The sequence below is a fragment of the Argentina silus genome (genome assembly GCF_951799395.1).
Source record: "Argentina silus genome assembly, chromosome: 11".
NCBI classification, from domain to species: Eukaryota; Metazoa; Chordata; class Actinopteri; order Argentiniformes; family Argentinidae; genus Argentina; species Argentina silus.
In genome coordinates, this window is record NC_139665.1 from 9,935,504 (window position 1) to 9,958,371 (window position 22,868).

At 41.7% G+C, this 22,868-nt stretch overlaps 1 protein-coding gene across 4 annotated transcripts in view; it reads left to right on the forward strand.

Moving 5' to 3' along the window:
* The window catches only part of LOC310812440 (zinc finger protein 609-like), a 47,323-nt gene that overhangs the window by 5,700 nt on the left and 18,755 nt on the right, over nt 1–22,868 (forward strand). The gene's annotated exons all lie outside the window — the stretch shown is intronic.

Genomic DNA, 22,868 nt, shown 5'->3' on the forward strand with positions numbered 1-22,868 from the left:
TTCCTGTAGTGCTGCCTCTGCCTGTTTCAAACACTTACCTTCAGGGAGCCCCTAGTACTCCAGTAAAACACACACCACACACACACACACACACACACACACACTACCACACACTACTCTAGTAAAAGCAGTCAACACTAGGCTAATTGTTTTCCACATGTCTGCCATTAGCCTCTGTGTCTCCACAACAATCTAAAAGGCTTTGAGGTTACGAGCTAAGTACAAACACAGGGCTATAAAGATGTGGGGTTGGGAGTACGAGGGAGGGCTTGCAACAATAATTCTACTGCCCACTGATTAAGTCAATATACTGTCTAGGCTAGTTTTTGATGTAGGATGAAGTGCTGATGATGGTCGAAGGTCAGTTTAACTTTTTACCACCTTTTTAATGGTTACGTTGGAGACATGGATTGGTAAAGCGATCTTAGCCTAGGCTACTTCTAGCCTTGGTTTCTCTCAGATCCAGAAACATTAAGGCTGGAGGTTGCCTGAGGTTGCCGTTAGTAATATGTTTGCTTTAGTCTCTCTTTGTTTAATTCTCTTGTTTTCAAGCATTTGAACTCCTTTTCAACTGAAATACAAGTATACAGTAAACATGTTGTGCCCCACGAATGATGTAGCTCCCCTCCTTGAACATGTGAATTGGTGACAGTTATTCAAACGTATGATTGGAAAGTTACCAGAATGTGTAGTGCTTATTTGATTCATTATCAGTCTTGCTTCTTACAGCTTTGCATTTATTTGAAGGCAGTTCACAGGTTTGAGGTAGGCTGAAAAATGATTGGAGCATGTAGTACTTATTTGATTAATTTCCAAGGATTTGACAGTATCATTCAGCCAAGTTTCGTCAACATTGTCCCAGTGGTGCCGGAGATAAAGCGTGTGACATACGTACAGACAAAGACCAATCCACAGTCCCCTCCCCGATTTTATCGTGGGGGACAATGAAAGGTCTACATAGACAGAGATAGAAAATAATGATATTCCTGGGATTACCATTTATTTTCTGTGTATTGTTCTTAAAGAGTTAATACTGAGACAAAATATCCAACTTTTGTCACACTCTGAGGTTCTCTTTATTGCCTCAATCTATTTAGTTTTAATTTTGAAATGCCAGCAAAAACAATCTTCAAAAGTATGTGGAATGTGTACCAGTGTTGCTACAGGCATCTCTGCCGTATGTTTAAGGAATTAGCTTTGGTATGTAGGTCTTGCTGCCTTTCCAGCTTTATCCTAAGCTGTTCTCCACTCGAAAAGGCCTGGTTATCTGGGGTTGCTATTGTTGATAAATGATGAAAGTCTTCCCAGGCAGGTGGATCCATGCCTCTTTTGTTTTTTTACTCAAGGTCTGAATGATTAATCAGTCCACTCTCTTAAAAGGGTACTATAGCCTATTAAGCTAGGTGTGAGAATTAGTATTACTGCTGTCACCATTGTTGCACCATGGGTCATGGCCTTGAAATAGGGCTGCTTCAAAATAATTCATAAAGTAGCAAAATAGGCAACATGTTTTTATGCTGCTCATGGATTTTGGAGCTCATGGATTTGTCTCTCTGCTTGCCTTTAGCACTCGGGGTGTTCAGCGTCACCTTATTGAGGCAGAGTTGAAAACGATAAGAGAAGAGTCCTCCAGGCAGCTCTGGCAGAGTTAATCAAAACATAATAGCCTAGATTTTACCTCAGGAACAGGGTTCTGCCCCATCCCCCATGGCAGTCCAGAGGCTTTGCTCTGCTAGTGAATGGGAAATGGAAATGCTGCGGGCCACTGAGTTTATAGTCCTGTCGGACAGTGTTCCAGGAAATCCTCGTCAAGAGCCATGAGAAAGCCTTGTGTGGAAATATTTAATATTGGAACCGGGTCCTCACTGGTCATAAACTCTGCCTGTAGACGTTTAGTGGTCTCCTTGACCTGGAGAACACTGGGGCTTGATTTGTGCCCTCTTGCTCTCTCCTGTAGGCAGCTTGGGAACACTGAAAGAGCTGCTTTTGTACACAACATTATGGCAGAGATTTAACCTCCGCGAGTTTTATGATGAATGAAATGAACTCTCACCATCAACAGAATGATTTAGAAAATGAGTTGTTCCTAAAACAACGCTAGAATTGCCTTTTTGAAATGCTTTTGTTATCTGTTGACTATTCTTACCGAGTCAGAGTCTGACGGCGCAGCCTGATGGAAGTGGTGCTGGGAGGTAGATGCATCTGCTGAAAAGGTGGTGTATTGCGATCAAAAAACTTTAGGGGTGTGGGGTCTTGCCGTCCCCAGTTTTTAATTTCCTGTGCCCTCAGAATCTCAATCGAGAGATTAGGCTATCTTTTGACTAATGCGTTAAAATGTGTTGTCTCTCAGGATTCTCTTGGACATTCCTTACAATTCTATTTAGAACTACAAACAAACAGTTTTCCGACTTCAAAAGATCCCCCTGGATTAAAATGATTACAATGATGAGGACACTTGTAAAGAATGTCCTATTGCAATTAGTGAATACTAGCAAGTTCTAAACATGTTCATGTTCTGTAGTAACCAACTTTTTCCATAACAAACGGGCTCTTTGTCAACAGTGGGATCTTCCTGTTTTTCATTAGTTCCTGAAGGTGTTGCAATAAAACGTAGACTTTCACAGTGCTTGTCTTGGAGCCTATAAACCGTGCTGCACCATGCTGAGAGTCCACATGCCACGGTGTTCCTCCTCTAAGTTACTATAACAAGGTGACTTTGGTGGGAACGGCACCACTGCATCCCCCATGCTGAAAGATAAAAGGCATATGCCAGCGTCAGTTTCCATTATGATAATTGACAGTTTTGTGGGGGTTTTTTTCCATTTAATTTGTAAACATTGCGTTCTACAACAGAGAACCTGACTTTCATATTGACGGGTGAATTACCCTCGTGTTGTTAGATTGTAGATTCAAGTGGGGTAAATGTAAGAGTATGCGTAGCGTTATCATGTTGATTTTACAGTGAGCCTGTTATGTGATGTCTTCTCTATGTTCATGTTATGGTTTTTGTTATATGCCCTAGTAGTTCATATTGAGCTCACATCCATCTCTTTTCCTCAGGTAGTCTTTTTGTGTCAAAGCCTGAGCTTTTCCCATACACAGCAGTAACCTCATCAAATATTGATGGAGAGGTTGGCTATGGATACAAAACGTCTTGAGCTTGTCCTGCAAAAGCCATCACTGATCTGCAAAACAAAGCCCTTTCATGCCTTGTCTTTCCCCTCCCTCCTCTGTCTCTCCTCTAAGCTTTGTACAAGGCGTGTGTGGATGTGGGTGTGTGTGGTGTGTGTCTGGATCAGTGTGCTGTGGGGGGAAGGGAAGAGAGGCGAGCTTGTGCTGCTAATTCAGCTCATGAAAGACATGCAGCGAGAGCAGCTGTCTTCCATTGTCAGCCAGCAAATTTCCAACGCGCCTCATTTCGCCTCTCAATGCGTGAGTAGTAAGGGGGGGGGAGGGGGAAGAGAGAAACAGAGAGGAACAAACAAACAAAGAATGAGAGGGAAAAGAGAGAAGGCCAAGATTCAAGATTTTGAGTGCCTCAATGTCCTAATAATACATGTATATTCCAGCTAGGCTAGGCATGGTGAAGGAAACATGGCTGTGCTGTGGCGAGGGGGAAGAGAGAGGGCACATGGGGGGGGGGGGGGGGTAGAGGAGGGAGGAGGCAGAGGGAGGAGAACGAATTGAGAACTGAGGTTAAGGAAGGAAAGGGGGGAGGGGAGGACAGCGTTATGAATGGATGAAGTCTTTAACCCCATACACACTGAATAGTTTGTCCGCGCGCACTCTTTCAGCTCTATGGGGCTGGTGGAATGGGAGGGAGAGGCTGGTTGAAAGGGCTGGTCTATTAAAGCAGACACAGTTCTAGGAGTTCCTGAATCCTTGAGGCATGTGGTCTGATTAGCAGAAGAACAAAACCCATACAGTGGGGAGGAGCAGACGTGGCTTTTCCCCTCAGCCTGGAATTTTCTGCCTGTGCGGGAAAAACTGGCTCTAATGTTTGGTTCTGAACCACTGAGGTTGTAGCCAACGAGAGCATGCATTTTGAGGTTGTTGTCTGCTTTTGAAGGCTTTGGCTTGGTGCATCAGGATGTCTTGTCTTTGCCTAAATGTGGCTTGTCTTCAGTTGGTTTGTTTCCAAATCTAAACCCACCTTTTAGCCAAGGACTTGCCCAAATAGTTGTGTTATGATACTCTGACAATGAAACATTTGAGTTGGCTTCCTCCACTAGAGAGACATTCATGACTCGACCACTGATGAGGAAATGTGGAGTTTATTTTATCAGCTTGACGAAAATGCGGGTTTGTGTGTAGGTGAGAGAACTCTTTAAAAAGGTTTAGCAAGAGTTTTAATGGTGGAAATACGGAACCCCCGCCAAGTTCCTCTGTGTAGAGAACATCACTGTGCTGTGGGAGAGAAGAAAGGATGGAGAAATGGGTTGGAGAAAAACAGGAGATGTGAGAGACTGATTGAGTCTGTTTGATGCTGTCACCCTGTGCCTGCCGTTATATTTATCCTTTTTACAACCTCAGGCTAGGGAAAAAATATTATTCCAGGATTGTCCAACAATTCAAAGAAACTACTGCTGTTATATTATGGGCACACTAGGGATAGTATGCTACATTTTCAGGCTTACTAGTAGCCAGTTTGTTTTTGAGTTTCGAGACGGTTCACTGGAAATCACCTACCTTTCTGCCTCTTTAGAAGCCCCTTATGTTGGCGAGGTTACGTCCTAGAAATCCCCTAATCCTTCGATCTGATCGTGTTCCGAATCTCAGGTTTCTTGCTACAGTTTAGAGTAGGCTACTTTTGCACGTCACGTAGGCCTGAATATGTCTGCTCGGCTATATTACTCCCTAACTCAACAAACTTATCCTACAGCAACAAACGGTCACAAGCTTTCATTCCTACCTCTTAGCTCAACCTGCTGGTGTGGGCAGCCTAATTGGTCAATTAAAGCGAGTCGGTATGAAGCACCTGCATTCATGTATCACCCCTTTTCGCTGCCCACTTTTTATAGGCTTGCAATGGGTGTGAGTGAGAGTTTACATGTGAGCCTGTTGTAGAAAAGGTCGTTCCCCCCTCCCTACGCTCGTTTCCCTCATAGGAAGTCCATTTTACTGCAGATTGAAAGAGTCTGGTTTCGAATGGCATTAGCTTCATAAAGGTATTTGTCAGAGAGGCTTTGGCCCTGGTGGCTCCATTCTACCCTAGGACAATTCCTAAACCGGGGTCTCATACATTAGCACTAATGGGTAAGAGCCAGAGTGTCAGAACCATGTATTACACATTGGTACCTACTCAAACTACTACCCCAATTTAAAACTTAGACTGCAGAGCTATACGACTGCCAGCTCTGGCAATACAATTAGGCTATCTCGCTGTGAAGTCTAATGCATTTTAACCTCCTCCTTGGGGCCTCTGTAACTTAGCAACTGTACCATTACCAACAGACACCATTCTAAATGGTCAAAAGTCACATTATTTGTCAAAGCTTTCTCAACTGGCTCTCAAAAAACTAGGCTACATGTTTTCTGAGGGTTTGTTGGTTTTGGAATTCTGCATTATAAGGAGTGTGATGTATTAGAAACAGACTATGAAGAGGCTGCAAAATAGCTTACTCCTCCTTGCTTTTAAAACCACAATGTCATCAAACCACAGCCTACTTCATCAAACTCAAATCCATTTTTTTTAACGATAAAATCTTGCCAAATTGTTGCAGTTTTCATCTTTTGTTATCGGTAACACTCTAAAATACGAGGTCTGAGCATAACAGGGCTAAGCTTTTGTGATAATTTTAGTAAGCCTTTATGATATTGTTGTTTTGATATTTTGGAATCTCCAGAGACACTGACCAGCATATGTGTCCTCCGTACAGAATTATCCTTGGCTTAATCAACTAACCACACAGTGTTGGATGGCCAAGTCGACAGGTACACTGATACATCTTGGCCTAACAGTCTTTGGCTGTGGCTTTGTGGTTTGAACCTCTTTTACACTAATGAGGTTAGTGTCACAGAGAGGAATCCTTTAATGCGATTAAAAGCATTCTTAAAGACAGTGGCAACAGTTCAGGGAGAGCGATGTAGTGTGTTGCTCGGTAACATGTCCCTGATACCTGTGGTAGTAGCCTAGTTCTAACACTTAACCATGTTTCATGTTACATTTGCACTATTGCTACTAAGTTAATAGGCCTGCTTCATAATTGCATAGCAATAGATTTGAGATGTTTTGTGTTAGCCTACTACACAAAGAATAACTGTTCTTTTGACTTGATCACACCAATGGGTCTTGCTACTATGATAGGTGTTGACAACCATTTGCTGTTGTTTGCACCTGCTCCATGTAGCCTGCAGCAGAAGACGGCCATACAATGTGTTATGGTGGGCAATTCTCAGCACTAACAAATCCAAATGGCTCCACTCTAATAGGTCAGTCCAGATACCACAGCTTTCATTTGGGCTTTTCTCCAATCCTGCAACTATCACATCCCATTTTATCAACATAATTGAATATCATCTAGCCTTAATTTAGGCTACACAAGGCAGAAATAGCTGGCATTCTTTCCTAAAATGGAAATTCACCAGAATCTGTTGCTACATTTTACGCGTAGGCATTTGTAGATGCCGTGTGAGTGTGTGTGTCTGTGTGTGCTTCTTAAAGCTGGGAAGTGCGGATCTGAGATGAAAGGATTTTCTGTCCCATTCTAATCCAGGCAGACAGCTAGGCCCTTGTGATTATTACCACCCCCTTCTCTCTCCACTCATCTCTGTGAATACAGGGCCTTTCTAATTCACCCTTAAAAGGGTTTCTGAAGGGGATTATGCAGCTGATAGAAATTAAAGAGAGAACACGGCTGTCCTTGGGGAGCAACATGTCTAACATTTGTGATTATCTGTCGAAGCTTGAGAAGCGCATAAATATGGGGATTTTATTTGGAGAGATTGTAACTGGTGCTCATATTTGAGACTGCCTCTCTGCACCATCCCCCACCTGACTCTAACCTCACTAACCCACTGGCCTGGTAAGTATGGAATGCATTTTTGTGGCAAAGAGATTATCAGAAAATGTAGGCATATGCTTGGTTGTTCCATATAGACAATGTTAACTAAAATGTTAACAATGTTAGCAATCGAAAGAACAATTTTCAAGGACAAATTTGACATCTTACATTAAAAACAAACACACAATTGTATTCCCTTTTTAAAGCCTAAAGATAATTGGATTAATGAAATGAATTTGGGATAATTGCCCAACCTCTTTATGACATTGAGCAGGCTTAATTAAACCAGATGGCCCCTCCTTCGTTGTGGTTCTGCGTTGGTTTGAGTCATGTTAGCCATAGCTGTAAGGCTTGTGTTCTTTTCTTGACAGTCAAACTGTAGAACTGTTGTAGAACATGTGTGGAGGAATGACGTGGTGTGTGTGTGTGTGTGTGTGAGAGAGAGAGAGCGAGCATCTCACAGCTTACTGACCTGGGCCTCAGGCCAAAGACTTGGACTAATGCGTCATCACCACAGAATCACCTAATCCTCACCCAAATCAAATACTCCTTGATAAGATTTTTATTGGAACATCAACATCCAAACCCTGTTGAATTGTTTTTCTTTTCCTTTTTCGGCCCAGGTTTTGATGCCAAGGCCTTCGAAACCAGGTGACACATAGCAATTGACTTTGGCATAGCCCACACATGGCATAGCCAGTTAGTGTTCACATGACATTTACAGTCATTCAGTTTGCAGCACAGTCTGTCATCAGGGCCAACATGATGAACAGAGTGCATTAAACAAACACAAAGTAAAGAGAAGTAGCCTAGTCCTATGAGACCTCATACATTGACTAGTACTCCATATAGAGTTATGAGGGAGCCATCAGGGCAGCCAGGGACCATAAACAGCATAAACACAGTGTTTGCAGTGCAGGGTAACGTTGCAAGTATATTTACTGCCAAACACGAGCCGTAACATGTTTACACAGCCCAACGAAATCATGTTTTCTCTCTTCTGGCAACGTGTCATTTCTAATGTTTGTCTTTCTGTGGAAGACCAACAGTTTGAGTAAACTAATAAAGGAAACCATTTTGTTAAAAGGTCTCTTTATTCCTAAATGCAGCATTGACACCTCGTGCTAACTTCATGATACATTACAATTGGCTTACTTTATGAAGCAGCTGTAGAACAAATTGTCAAGACATTTTATTTCATGTTTTTTCTTCTATACAATCATTTAAGAGCTTGCTTTCGCAGATCTGCTTTTTAAGAAGACATCGAATCCAACACGACACACTTTTATTTACACATTCAAACTCTTGCTCTCTGTATCATATACGTAAGTAATTGCATGATTTACCACATTAAAGCACTAACTGCCACTTGTGATGAATGTTAGCTCGTCATCTGCTTAGCCTTCTACTTAAAACTTGGTTCAGTGCAAGCAGGAGAGGCAGTTTTCTTTCTCAGACGATGGTACCACATGCATCAAAGTCACCTCGCAGAGGAAGAGCCTCTCTGATGAATGCTGATGTGCTCAGTGTAGACTGCAGTAGAGTGTCCTTGAATAAACTAAGCCCTACACAGATCGTCTGCTCTGTATAGGAAAAGCTCCTTGTCAAAACACGCTTCTCTGTTGGCTTCATCTCCTCAAACTATTTTTCTCCCACCTCTGAACTGACCAGTTAATCTGGATCCTGGTCAATAACATGCTATCCAGGAATGAAAGCTGTAGATTCATTTATTCTGCTGTGCTGTGTTGTACATTTTGAATGAAACAACATGATTTCTTTTGTCGAACCGGAATGAGATTACAATATGACCGTTGATTAACTTTTTGTTTGTGTATCTCAATACTCCCTGTGGTGTGTTGCTCCACAGATGGTCAGAGGGATTTACGAATTAAACCTGGCGTAGTTTCTGCAGGCTATAGAGAATGCTTTCATTTTATGTTAACTTCATATGCAGGAGCACTTGGATTGACTATGTAAGTAATCTATTATTTTACAAAGTATTTGTTCTATCAACTCATCCACATTTGGTTAATTGTTGATGAGGTCACCATCAGTGCCTGCTCCATTTACATTTTCTAACTTTGAGACAACAGCACTTCACAAAATGGCTCCATTGTTTTTTTTATGCAGTGCCGGGGAGAGGACGTGAATGCGTCTGGATCAATAAAGGTGAAGTTAGTATGGAAATTGGCTCCTCTTTTATAGGAGAGGCTAGGGAGTTGTTGGGTCCTTGGATTATGCTGAGCTTGCACACTCAATTATGTTTTATTAGTGGGCCTGCCTCTTTCTCCATCTGGAAAACCAAATAGTATTTAATCATATCAATTAGGTATAGGTATGGCTTAAAGAGAATTAGAATTAAGTCTAATCACTCAAGTTAAATGTAATTATTATGGTATTTTCCTAATGTTAACAACATAGCTGGGGCTAATATTCAAGAACTCCTGTCGATTGGTTCTTGTGTTGGATAGAGGCCCATGCCCAGAGGAAAATAATAACGAATAAGGGAAATATGTAGGCCTTGGCCTAATCCTCATGCTTTGCCAGATGAGCCTGCTGGCCTTCATATGCCATACACTGCCCTTCATCTCCATGTCAACTGCTGTTTGTTTTGGCCTTTTAGAACACTAAGCTCTCCATCAACGTCATTCACTTAACTAGTTGATATGAATAAAATGCACCCCATACTGAGACATTAAAGGGATAGTTCACCCAAATAACAAAATCACATATTTGGTTCTTTACCCTCAAAGGAGTCTATGGACAAGGACAGACTTCAATCTACACATTGGTTCTGTTTATTTGGCCACTGTCACTAAGCCGAGTGCTTATGACCACAGCACAGACGTGGGGAAAAACCATGGTATACCACACCCTCTTGTGTGTTATTGCTTAATTGGCTTACCTTGTTGACTTGGATTCGCCACTATGTAAACATTTCACAGCAAATTAAACTGATATTTAGTAACGATAGAGAAATTATCTTTGATCAGCTGTAACGTTGTTGAAAGCGAAATTGAAAGTGTTCTATTCCTCAGTTAATTCAGCATTTTAGCAGTATTTTTAGCACATTTTGACATGTATAAACGCGAGTCAGTTTTGTTAATGCAATCCAGCGCCATCTTGTTGAAAAATCCTGAGTGGTTTGTGTAAATGATGGAAGTGCCTACCTCCTTGCACATACGGGACAACATCGCAGCTAGCTTATTGACACCCATCCACTCGCAGCTGTACCAGATGCGGTCTGTAGTGCTGATGTCTCTCTTGGGCTGAAGGTAGAAGTTGGGGTCTTGCCAAGGTACTGTTCTAGGGAAGCGATAGGGCACATGGGACACCCAGGACGTTCAAACGGAAATCAGTTTCTCTGTCCCTCTCTTGCAGATCTTTTTCGTATGCTCGTTGAACATCATGGTGCGGTATTTGACCCCGTTTTCATCCCGCTTGATGGCAAAGGAATCTAGTTTAAATTGGCTGTTGCCCTCTTTGGTCACATTTGAATTGCGCAGGATCTGCATGTCTGCTTCAGTGATAGCAAAATGGTGTCATCTTATCCCTGCTTGTCGGATCTTTTTCTCCACGCCGGAATAGACATTGTCTGCTGATGTGAATTCTGTGTCTTGCGTCAGACACCATGAGCGGCTCAGGGGAGGCACCGATTCAACCCGGCCCAGACCCCAAATATAGCAATCTGAGAGGAGGGAGGAATGTTCATGTCCAAAACCTCAGAGATTGTGTCAAAAAAAAGATTTCCAGAAGATTTTCCAAACTGTCAGTTTAGGGCATCAAAACATCTGTGTCAGATTACCTGGTGATTGCGAGTATCTATCACAGGAGTCTGTCTCCTCTGAGAAAATGTTAGCGAGCCTAGCCTTGCTATAGTGGATTCTATGAAGGTACCTTAAATTGGATGAGGCTAAGCCTGGCACATGAGGACAAAGAGTTGAATCAGACTAGTGCATCATCCCATCACTTGTCTGAAAATGAAATAACAACTCAAGCTCTGATTCCCAGTCTGTCCTCATCACAGAGGGTTATACATACACTTACCTAACACTTTATTAGGAACACTACTAATACTGAACACTACTAACACTACTAATTTTACAAAGTAAAATAATGGTCATGAAGGGATGCACATGGTCAGCAACAATACTCAAATAGGCTGTGGCATTCAAGCGATGATAGATTGGTGTTAACGGGCCCAAAGTGCGTCAAGAAAACATTCCCCACACCATTACCCCACCTCCACCATGAGAAGGTGTACAGGTGTTCCTAATAAAGTGCGTGAGTGTAGATCCCAAAAGGGTTCTACATGGAACTCAAAAGGGTTCCAAATGGAGTTCTTCCACAGGGACAGCCGAAGAACCCTTTTGGAGATATTTTTTCTGAAAGTGTACAGTGGGATATCATAGTAGTCACAAACCACCGCATCTACACCTCACCAACCACTGTATCAACCTCCCTCATGCTCCAAAAAGTGGAAAGTTCATTGTTGTTGAGTCCATTGGAGAGCAAAGCCAACAAATATTACACATATGTAGTGTAAGTAACTGCCATTGGGAATAATAACATGCATGTAGGCTAAATGACAGGGGATTTGTCTTTAAATATGTTTTTATTTTATCTCGAAGGCAGACTAGGAGCAGATTGAGTGTCTCTGTGTGTGTCGCACATGACTTGCCGACCTGTCTCTTTTTTTCAAATGTGTAGGCTTTTTCTTTTACAGATGTACATGTGCATAATGAAGAAATGTATATTAAGAACAACACGTCTTCATTGATTTAAATCACATTTAAGGCAGATTTGTTTCTTGTGTTTTATGAGTTTTACCAATTTCTAATACAATATTTTGATAAAGAAGAAATTACCTTGATGAGAGCATCTATTATATACCTTTGTGTCCCTATTGGAGCAGATATTCAGGTCAGACAACAGGTTAGGGTGTGCAAGCCTCATTTGTTGAACAGTTGATATTAAAGCATAATGCCTACTCCCCCTCTTGCAGGTTGTTTGCCAGTAAGGTCTTGTGCCACCGCCAACCCCTTCACTGAGAGATTGGATCACAGAGACTGCCAGTTTGACCATGCTCCCTAGTATAAATGGAGATGGCGGCATCAGCTGTGCCTGTGGATAGCAGCTGTAGAGGGGGGCAGGGATACTAGCAGGGCACCCCTCCCTGTTTATTTTTATCAGGGCATTAGCAGATAGCTCCAACTAACGAGGTCATCAAACTAGGATGGCTGAGCAGACTTCTGCTAAGGGACTGTGGACTGTGTGTGTTTGTAGGGGAATTCAGTTCACCCATGACACCTCACACTGACTTCACTGTTCCTTAATGATCTGAAGGGCTTGCAGATGTAAAGTCATTTCTTTAGTGAGATTCCCCACCAGTGGCTGTATGACAGCTCGCTGTGTTGAACTGACACCTCTGACACCTCTCTGCGTGTCTTCTGATTAAGCACCCGTCTTGGGGGTTTTTGAGGCCTCCATCTTATCATAGACACCCCTGCTTTTTGTAGTCACTCTAAAGAGTAACCCCAGAGAAACCTTGACAGACAGATTAGACTACCTTTAGAAGCAACATGGTGTATGAGTGGTGTATAGTAATTTAGGTCGTTGAGTGTTAGGGTTAGGGTTAATTCATTGCTGTAACTAGAGCAATTACAGAATTACTACACAGGTATAGGGGTTAGGTAAGAGTTAGGTTCCGGAGGTTGTGATTGGTTCATTTGCTGTAATTTGTCACTATGAATACATGTTGTAGTGGCATGCACTGTGAGGTGTGTTGTTCAATGCCATTTTGGGCTATGCTTGTATTTCCCATATAAGTGAGATCATAATCCAGGTACTACTCACTGGCAGTGTAGTTTCATTAAAGGGGCAATATGTAACTGCTATATGTTTGGACTTTTAAATGAATGATATACAGACATTGATTCTTAAAGTGTATTGCCTAAATTATAAATGCCTGATTTAGTTCAACTGTCTTACTCCATCAGAATCCAAAATATAATCTTGTTTTACGCTATAAACATATTGCCCCATATTGCTCATAGTGAATTGGTGATAATTATTCAACGTCAATTGGCCAAAAGGTGCGGTTTGAGGCGCACTCCTCTTTACATCCTATTACGACTTTTTTTAATGATAATAACCTTATCATTTTAGTCACACCATCTCGAGATGAACCAGCGTCACCTCAACTGCTAAGCAATATCTATGGCAAGTAGCATCATTCACCCAAGTTTAGTCAAAATTGGGCTAATCAGTGTCATTTTCTAAATGGCTTATCTGTATGGCAAGACTCATCATTTCGTGAAAGTTTTGTCAAAATTGTCCCAGTGGTGTCTGAGATAAAGCGTGTGACATACGAACCGACAGAGACTGAACCATAGTCCCCTCCCGATTTCATCATGGGGGACAACAAACACTGTATAGTTGGTGGATGGTCAGTCTATGCATCGATAGCTCGGTCTATGAAATTGAGAGTTGTTACATTTCTCCAGCTCCATCACTGAGCTACTTCCCAAAAAAGTGACGAGTAGTCCGCTTTGTTGTTGTTGTTTGAATTACAGATTGCACCTTTAAGCTAGACATGGCTCAATAGGAGCATTGTGAGACAGCCAACAGTAGGAGTCAAGTAGAGGACCAGAATCCTAGAGTAGTGTGTCTAGCCCATCAGTAGGCAGGGACCAACCACCACACAGAAGGTCATAGTCTTACTCCAGCTCATCTGTCTACCCTTCAGAAGACCTCAGTTTTAGTTTTGAATTTGACGGACACAACAGTCTGGGGTGTTATTATATAGTATAGATTACTGGATTACATTTTTAAAAATATTTTTAATAAGCACATTGGATAGTAATTTACGATCATGAGTGATTCAGTTTTTCTTTAATGCAAAAAATTATGTTCAACGGCCAGCTAGAAATACAACCAAAACTCATGGAAGCATAAATGTTGGACTACGGTTAGGGTTTTCTAGAATGTGTGGTTGGAGAGTCACCACCCACAGAGAAGCCTCTGCAGTAGGGAAACAGGCTAATGCAGAACTCTTATAAATAGTTGTGTGGTCGTAGTCTCCGGGGAAATCTCACAGGCGGAATAACAACTTGTTTCCTTGTCTAATATGCAGGCTAGTAAATGGCTTTTGTGTCTCAGTTGTTGACTACTTCATAGGATTAAGCAGTAGCTCCAACACTAACAGCTTGTATTGTAACAACTTGAGCATTCAAAACCCTTAAGGCGCTTCGTATTGAGGAAGCCAAGCACTCTTGTCTGCCCTCAAAGAAAAACTTCAAAGATTGGACTCAAGGGCATCTGGGGTATTTTGTGTGAAAGTCTCCAATACGATTGGGGTGTAATAAAGACTGTAATCGTTATGTATTTTTTGTCTTGGTTATCTATTTCAAATTTAAGTGATTAATCCAATTAAGATATGATTCAGCGGTGCAGTTTTGGCAAAATATGTTGGTGTGAATAGACACTAGCGAGCAAATTGTCTTAACAAAGGGGCACTTGTTTTTCATCTTCCAGTCTAGACTTATTCCAAGCACCTTGCAGTCAAAGCTTTCTTTTTAAGAAGCCAGGTAGGGAATGATGGTGTTTAGGTGGGAAACCAGCCAGCTGATCTGTGGATAGCAGCTCCCTGGTTTGTTGTCAGGTTTTCCCTTTGGTGTGAGATAAGGTTTATGGCAATGGAGAGGGCCAGGGAGAGTGAGATCCTATGAGGCTCAGCACGGATTATCTGGCTTTCTGCTACCAGCACAGCCTCTCTCTCTTTCACAGCCTGAGTGAGTGACCTTGACAAGAATGTGGCTTATTATTGTAATAGATACCGTTGTTGTCGAATGAGTTGCGGTCAGAGTAGGAGGCTGAGCAAGGGGAGTTGGAGGGGGATGGGGGAGGGAATATCCGGTATTTTCCACTGCACAGATAGGACTTTGTTGGAACGTGTCATGGGAGTAAAGTATAAATGTTTTCTAAAACTAAAACTAAATTCACTGGATGTTCACACTAATTAGGCTATTCTTATTGATAATGAAGATTCTTTTTTTTTTTTTTTTTATACATACATGGCATTTACCAGACGCCTTTATCCAAAGTGACTTACAACAAATACATTTGTTTAAGTAAGTGAATCATCTATCCAACAGTCATCATAAGACAAAGTATGATTGTAAAGATTGTTCTGTCTGCACCAGCTATCATTAGCACTTTGAAAGGAACCCCCACATCCAAGCTTGTGAATGATGCAAGGGAAATACTTCCTGTGTCTGTTATAGGAGTCAGGCAGAAAAACTGCCTGCAACCATTTCCCACGCGGAAATCCTCCTCGATCTGCAGCAGTGCATAGTTCAGGTTGCTTGTCTTGCTTAGGGGAGGAAAGAGAAGAGGGGCGGGGTCTAGATATGACAAGAGGATAGTGTACCAAAACACCATCTGGTTGCAGGCCAGTCAAGCAGCCAAACAGCCAAATCTCAGAGCTGAGGAGGTACAGCTGCAATCAACCTCTCTGAATAAGAGTTTATGAAAGCAAATCAGAGAGAGTGTTTCCGAAGCTCCGAAGTGAAGTTAGTTATTGCCAGGATTCTGTTGTGGTAAAGGGAGGATGACCAACTGGTGGAATTGGAATTATTCTTGAGGTCTTGCACTCTCTATCTGCATATTGGCCTACGTGAACATGAAGCTTATTCCAGCTCTGTAGCATCAATTTATTTGATTTTCAACAAAATCTTTGAAATTATCAAAACAGGTATAGGGAATTCTCTGGTAATTGTGGGAAATCTATGATAACTTCCCATTAAAAATTCCTGTAACTTTCTGTTCGAAATGTAAAAGTAATATTCCACACCTACGCTACCCTAGACTCAGTTCAGGTTCTGGGATGGCCTTCATAAAGACCAATTGCAATAGGTTACTTTGGCAATTCCAAGTAGCCTACAATATTTGTTGTGAAACAGCTTTCTGCTGATGTGATGGAATCCTGCCCGTCTGAGTACAGATAAGGTGTAATCTTAGTCCAGCACCTTATCTTGATTATTGTGCTGCCCACAGATAAGATTCTCAGCCCCCTCTCTTTCTCTAGTCACCTGTTAAGGCCACATTACATATAAAACAACTGCTGCTTTTCTTTTAAGACAAACATACATTTCCCCCTGTCTTGGAAGCTTGGTTAAGCCCTGTAGCTCTCTTGGGTATCCTCATGCTGAAGTGAAATATGAATTGTGCTGTACATAAAACTAGAGAATCAAAGAGTATGTCAGGAGAGTTATCAAGAAACTCTACAAATCAAAGCCCTTCTGCTATCATAAGAATAAAGTGTACCGCTTGAGGAATGTTTTACCCATCTGGTTACTGCTATAAGGCATCATTGTTAAGATGTTGTGTGCTTTGGCTAGGCTTATCTTTCTCTGCCAGTGTGTTGAGAGTGGTAAATTAGCCTAGCGGCTTTCCTTCATCTCTTGCCTGTTACTGCCTCAGAGGCTTCAGTGCAAGTTATTATTTTTACTTCCATATTGCACCAATTTTGGCCTATTTCTGGTTTTAGAAAGCGGGGATTTTCATGTTTTCTATGTTCCTTTTACTGGCAATTTAATTAGGACACAGTAGAAAGACAATTGGTGGCCTATCCTAATCAGCTTAGCTCTCAACTCCTAGACTGATGTGCCGCCTTGTCTTTCGCTGTCACTTTCAATCTCATTCACATCATTTGGAGTACACTGTCTTTTGTGAGTTGTCCTTTCATCGCTAAATACAGACATACTGTATCTCTTTAGGTACAGCCTCTCGTATCTGCCTTATGTTTCACTTGCTGTTCAATAAAGCTTGTTGACTGTTCTGCCAACACGCATAGAACCTAAATCTCAACCTTTTTCTTCCTACAGCCTTGGTAACAGCATTGTATTATGTTGTTACATAGGCCTAGGCCTACTATTTAGGTATGGACTTACAAGTGGACACACAAAAAGCTCAACTCTTGTTACTATGCAAAATATATGTGCTACCTAACAGCATGTTAATATGATGTTGTTACTAGTTACAGTGAGCCCACTAGAGCCAACTTGATATAAAGTGTGATGCCGAATAGCTTGCTCTGTGATGTTTCCTTCAAAAACAATTTAACCTACATGCTTAAAGCAGAATTGCAATGTGTTTTCAACATCTAGGCCAAATGCCTTCCCCAATCAGCCCTCTAATATTGTTTTGATGGCAGGTTATTTCATCTCTGGAAGAGAAATCATGTTTGACTCAGGCCTACAGTATTTATGAGCATTTCTCAGAATTAGCCTATCTAGGCTATTTTGAATGAGAAGCCGTCTCTTCATGACTTCAGTGAAATTCTAGGTTATGCTTGACTGACTTCATCACAGTTGAGTTTCCCCTCTGTATTATTCATGTGTAGTTATGTGTCCTTGAAAGCCTACAATTAGGCCCAGCAGCTGAAACTGAGAGAGTTGCCTAGAAACTGAGAGTGCCTTTTGCCAGCTGGTGGAATCGGCTTACACTTTCTGTCAGGTTTACATTATCTGTGTAGTTTGTTTTTTTTGCTAACTTTAAGCTTGGGCATCTGTACACCCTTTTTAAGTAACCATATCATGCATAGCTCTAGAAGCTTAATGCTACATCTAAGGCTAGTCACTAAGAAAAAGGCTCTTTGATTTGTCTACTTCTGTCACCATGATGTCCTTATAATCCACACAGAGAACAAATCTGGCAACACTTTACTTGAAAGACATAAATAAAGCATTCAAAACAACATACATAAAGCATTTATAACCCTGTGTAGGTAACATTCATAGTACATTCATTAAGCATCTGTCATTAGTGACACAAGAGTTGAATAGTAATTCACATGACAGGAGACTTAATGTCAAAGTAATAGCTTAATGTCATAATAATTTTTGGAGGGTCTGCGTTCTTAAAATGCAGACTTTTGAAGCTAATGTGACCCCCTAGTTGGTCCACCAGACTTTCTGAGAATATTGGGAGGAAGTGTCTGGGAATGAGATTACTTTCATACCCAAATGAAACAGCAATAATTATTCATTTCAGTATTATGAAACAGAATGCCTAGCCCAACTCTTTTCATCCACTGTATTGTTTCAGGACACAAGGCATCCATTTGTCAAAACAAGCAGGATGCCCTGAGTTAATAATTGTTTCCACTCAAACCCCTGTCTGACTGGTAGCCAATGCGGAATTGGGACCCTCTGGGCTCAGGCAAAGCTTACAGAGAGTAATGTCACTTGGCCTGAAACATCAGCAACATACTGTACTGTAAGAGACTATTCCTGAAGTCACAAGGAATTCTATAACAGAAATGAAATGGGTATAATGAAATGGGAATAATGAAATGGGAATAATGCAGTTTGGCTGAACACTGTTTTGTTGAGTTCCCCTATTCCTAACCTTGTTAAGACCAGGCTTTCCTAGTTAGAAAAAACATGGGGAAATCATTTGCAGAAAGTAGCTACAAAGGGGTGGAAACCTGTTTGAAAAGAGTGATGCCTCCCGACACATTAAATGTTAAATACCTTGCTTGGCAGAGCCAAAAAAAAACAGAATTCAGTTAGTTCAGGTTTTCTTCCATTTGCTTCCATGTTGCAAGCTAGCATAGGCAACAACTCTGCAAAATAGCCCTACCCGATCAGAAAAGACCACGCACATGACAACAAACAACTATTTTACGTGTAGGGGAGGGTTCTTAGAATGTAACATCCAATGAAATTGCAAGCACATTCTCCCATCGCTCCATTCGGTTCAATCCAAGCAAGAACGGCTGATCTAAAATTCCAGACCTCAAAGAGAGGAGTAAGAACAACGTAATTTAGGTATGGCTACGCGAGACTACCCTTTGCCTTGCCCAGGATAAAAGTGTAGGCCGATATGGGAGACTGTTACTAGCCTAGTAAGGGTTGTTTTACCTGAGTTAAGAGTCTTGTGTGAAGGTCTGTAATGTTGTGATCATTGGTTTCAGTGGGTTAGGAGGCATAACATTTGGAGGTCTCGTTGCATAGACCACCCCTTATTCAGGCTTATCCCTTGAAGCATTAGAGCTGTTATTGACAATTTCACACTTGACTGCACAATATGGTATGGTAAAGGACTCCCTTTTTGCCCCGATTGGCTTTGCAGTGTCACCCTTTTTTATTGAATTTTGCACTCAGTCTTTCAGAGTCAATCACTAGCTCTATCAGTCATTATGAAGCAGATAGAATAGGCTTAGGATGTCCACTATTGCAAGCGAATGCAGATTACTCGCAGTCATTCTCAAACAGAGCTCCTCTTTCAGTTCAGACATACAGTAGGCCTAATTTGATTCAGGTTGGGCTGTTATTCATTTCAGAGGAATAGCCTATCTGATTTGGCAGTTCTGATACTGTTACCCGATCCACAAAGGAGACCATCAAATCCACACTGAGTGTAATGCCAAGGCGATACTCAAATGTTTTGCTAGAGGAAAATGAAAATTAGATAAAGATTAGGTTAACTAGGCTACCTCCTCTTCCAAACCACTAATTTTGCCCTCGTCTCCGCTAATGGGAAATAAGGCTGGTTTCTGTGTGGTTTTTTGTTAGTGTGGTGTGTTGTGTCTTTGGATGAGTTTATGAGTTCTATATTGTAGGCTTGGCCTACTCCAAGACTACTCAACAACATTGTAATTCTACATTTCTACATGTTTGCATAGTACTGGAGTTCAGCTGTTTGTGTTGTACTCAGTTAGGACTGAACCAGTGTTCATTTTAGCACACTTTTTTATTATTTAGTTAGTTAGTTAGTTAGTTTAGTCTTAGCAATTTAGACTAAAAGTTTTTGTAATTTGAATAATGGTAAGTCTAGTTAGAATGGGCCGTTTTAGTCGACTTAATGTAATTTTATTGTTATTGTTGCTAAAACTGCCCCTCTCAAACACAAAGATTGACTGTCTTGACATTAGTTGTATTTTTTCCTGTCAGTTTGTGTTACTTTGCATTCAGTCTTGTTCGAATCCACATAACATAGCCCCTTTTTCTGCTTTGACCAAGCATATGTCTGTTTGCATTCATGATTAGTTTGCCAGGCAGAGATGGGGTGGTTGTGACTTGCAAATTATATTAAAGCAAATATCCATCTCACCATTTAGTCTAATTTCAGTCACAGAGATAATTTTGTCTTTTTTTGCCAAATATTTTCGTCATTACTTTTGTTGACGAAATTAACATTGGACTGAACATACTGGACTGGACTGAACATAAGGACTGTGACTCCATACCATGAAATGACTATGTACAAATACACTCACCAGCCACTTTATTAGGTACACCTTTCCAGTACTTGGTTGGCCCCCCTTTTGTAGCCCATCTGCTTCAAGGTTCGACGTGTTGTGCGTTCAGAGATGGTCTTCTGCATACCTTGGTTGTAACGAGTGGTTATTTGAATTACTGTTGCCTTTCTATCATCTCAAACCAGTCTGGCCATTCTCCTCTGACATTAACAAGGCATTTTCGCCCAGAGAACTGCCGCTCACTGGATATTTTCTCTTTTTCGGACCATTCTCTGTAAACCCTAAAGATGGTTGTGCGAGAAAATCCTAGGAGTTCAGCAGTTTCTGAAATACTCAGACCAGCCCGTCTGGCACCAACAACCATGCCACGTTCAAAGTTACTTAAATCACCTTTCTTCCCCATTCTGATGCTCGGTTGGAAGTTCAGCAGGTCGTCTTGACCATGTCTACATGCCTAAATGCATTGAGTTGCTGCCATGTGATTGGCTAATTAGATATTTGCGTTACCGAGCAGTTGAACAATACTTAATAAAGTGGCCGGTGAGTGTATGTTGCCTCATATACTGGTGAACTGCTAAACCTTTTGCTCGTTTGAGCTAAATTGAAGACACTATGTGTTTAGCCAATTTTTTTTAACCCACTTAGCTGCTCTAAGTACTGGTTCAGGTTTAGCAGTTAAACACTTTTGGACCCTGGACCAGCCAAAACATGAGTTTATACCTCCACGCACCACCTCAAAACTAGTCCAACAAAGAGACAGGTGTCTTGGCATGACACTATGGCATAATCCTCTTGTAATCCTTGCTCAAGCCATGTGCTCAGTTTCTTAATCCCAACTCTAATAAACAAGTTAAAGCTGAGGTTTATATGTCCGGCAAAATGTGCAGCAGCATCCTCTCAGTCAGGGGGAAATTACTGTGAAGATCACAGAAAATCCACACAGAGATTTCCTCTCAATCTAATACACACAGTGATTCTGTCAGCAACTTGCTATGCTCAACACCAGTCCCCAATCCATAGAAATCCTTTCACTCAGTTAAACACCACTCTCGGCCGCTGCGGCATGCTCAAGGAATTGGCAGGGGGCTACTTTTGAAGGGAAGGCTTGCGTGACACTGCAGAAACCTCTCAAACATTGTGGTTTGGTGTGTTTTAAGAAACCAGACTGTAAATCCAGCAAGAGGGAACAGCGATGGAATGTAGCGTTGGCTGAGTGTTGAGCGGAGGCTTGAGTAATATGTCAGTTTTGTAGTTCCCCTAGCATGCAGCTTTTGGAAGTGGAGTATTTTCACTTTCTCCACCTTCTGTTGCCACAGAATTAAAGTGTTGGTGTTTTGGTTGTGCTGAAGATGAGAGAAGCTAAACATAGAGAGGATCCTGTAATGAGGTATGAGAGTCTTTCAACCCCGAGATGGGCTAGGTTAGGCTACTGCTAGCATGAGAAAATGAACCCAAAGGTGGCAATGCCCCCTCAGTTTGAATTTTGTGCCCCAAAAATCGGAAACCTCTTTAATCAAGTCATTTTATCCACTCCACAAAGGGTTAGCCGTCTCAAAATCCCCTCATTGCTCCTTCCGTCTCCAAAAACAACGCTAATTTGGCTTGGGCTGGGCTGAAGGCATTGTCAGGTCATCATGAACATAGTTTGAGTAAATAAACCTACCTACCTAAAGAACTAACCAGCTAACTATAACCTACTGTATTTATGTTGGTATGTTTGAGTCGTTTATTTGCAAAGTTGTTGAAATGCGCTCTCTCTTTTAGCGGGCTAGCGGCATAGTAGCCCGCTTTCTGCTGGCAAGACAGTGGTCAATTATCCAACCTGTATTATGACCAAGCTCGATTGTTTTTTGTTGTTGTTTGTTTTATCCTCAGAAATTTCATGTGCCCTCTTAATTACATTACCTTGGCGCCAAGCCTGTGCTACAGTCTTAAAAGGGCTCTCCGTGGAGGCTTGTGGTGAACAAAAGGCTTGTTGTCATAGTAATTGGGATAGCCTAATGAGTGTTCATTGAGGAAGTAGGTCTGAATCTCTGATCCAGGTTACTTCAATTCTTTGGTTAGTACACTATTACCTACAATACTGTCTTGAAAGCAAGTAGGCTTATGAACAAAGTAATGGATTCAAGTCTAGAATCATCCAAGAGATCCGTCTCTGAAAGGTCTCTCCAGAAACGTGGCTTGAGAAGCTACAGTACGTGTATCAGAAGGCCCCCGACCATGCTCCTACTGTTTTTGTTTGCCTCTCGTCAGGGCTGTCACTTTCAGAGGGGTTTTTTCCATTGTGTCTGTGTGGTCTTGTCTGCAGCAGGCTTGCTGTGTCTCCATAAGGGCCGGGGTGGAACAGAGCAGGTTGACTGCCTGGGTGATTACCTGTCCTGTCCCATTCATTCAGCAGCACACAGCTTGGCCACGTCATGCATCATAAACTGACACAGAGTTATTACGACGTCATTAAGCCGCCAGCACACTGCAGTGCCTGCCATGTTCATTTGTTCAGTTGTCTCCTAGTAGGGAGGGAGTCAACAGAGAGCTGTTGGGAAGCTATGGCAAAATTAGGCGTGTAAGACCTCATTTCAAACAAATATTGATACACC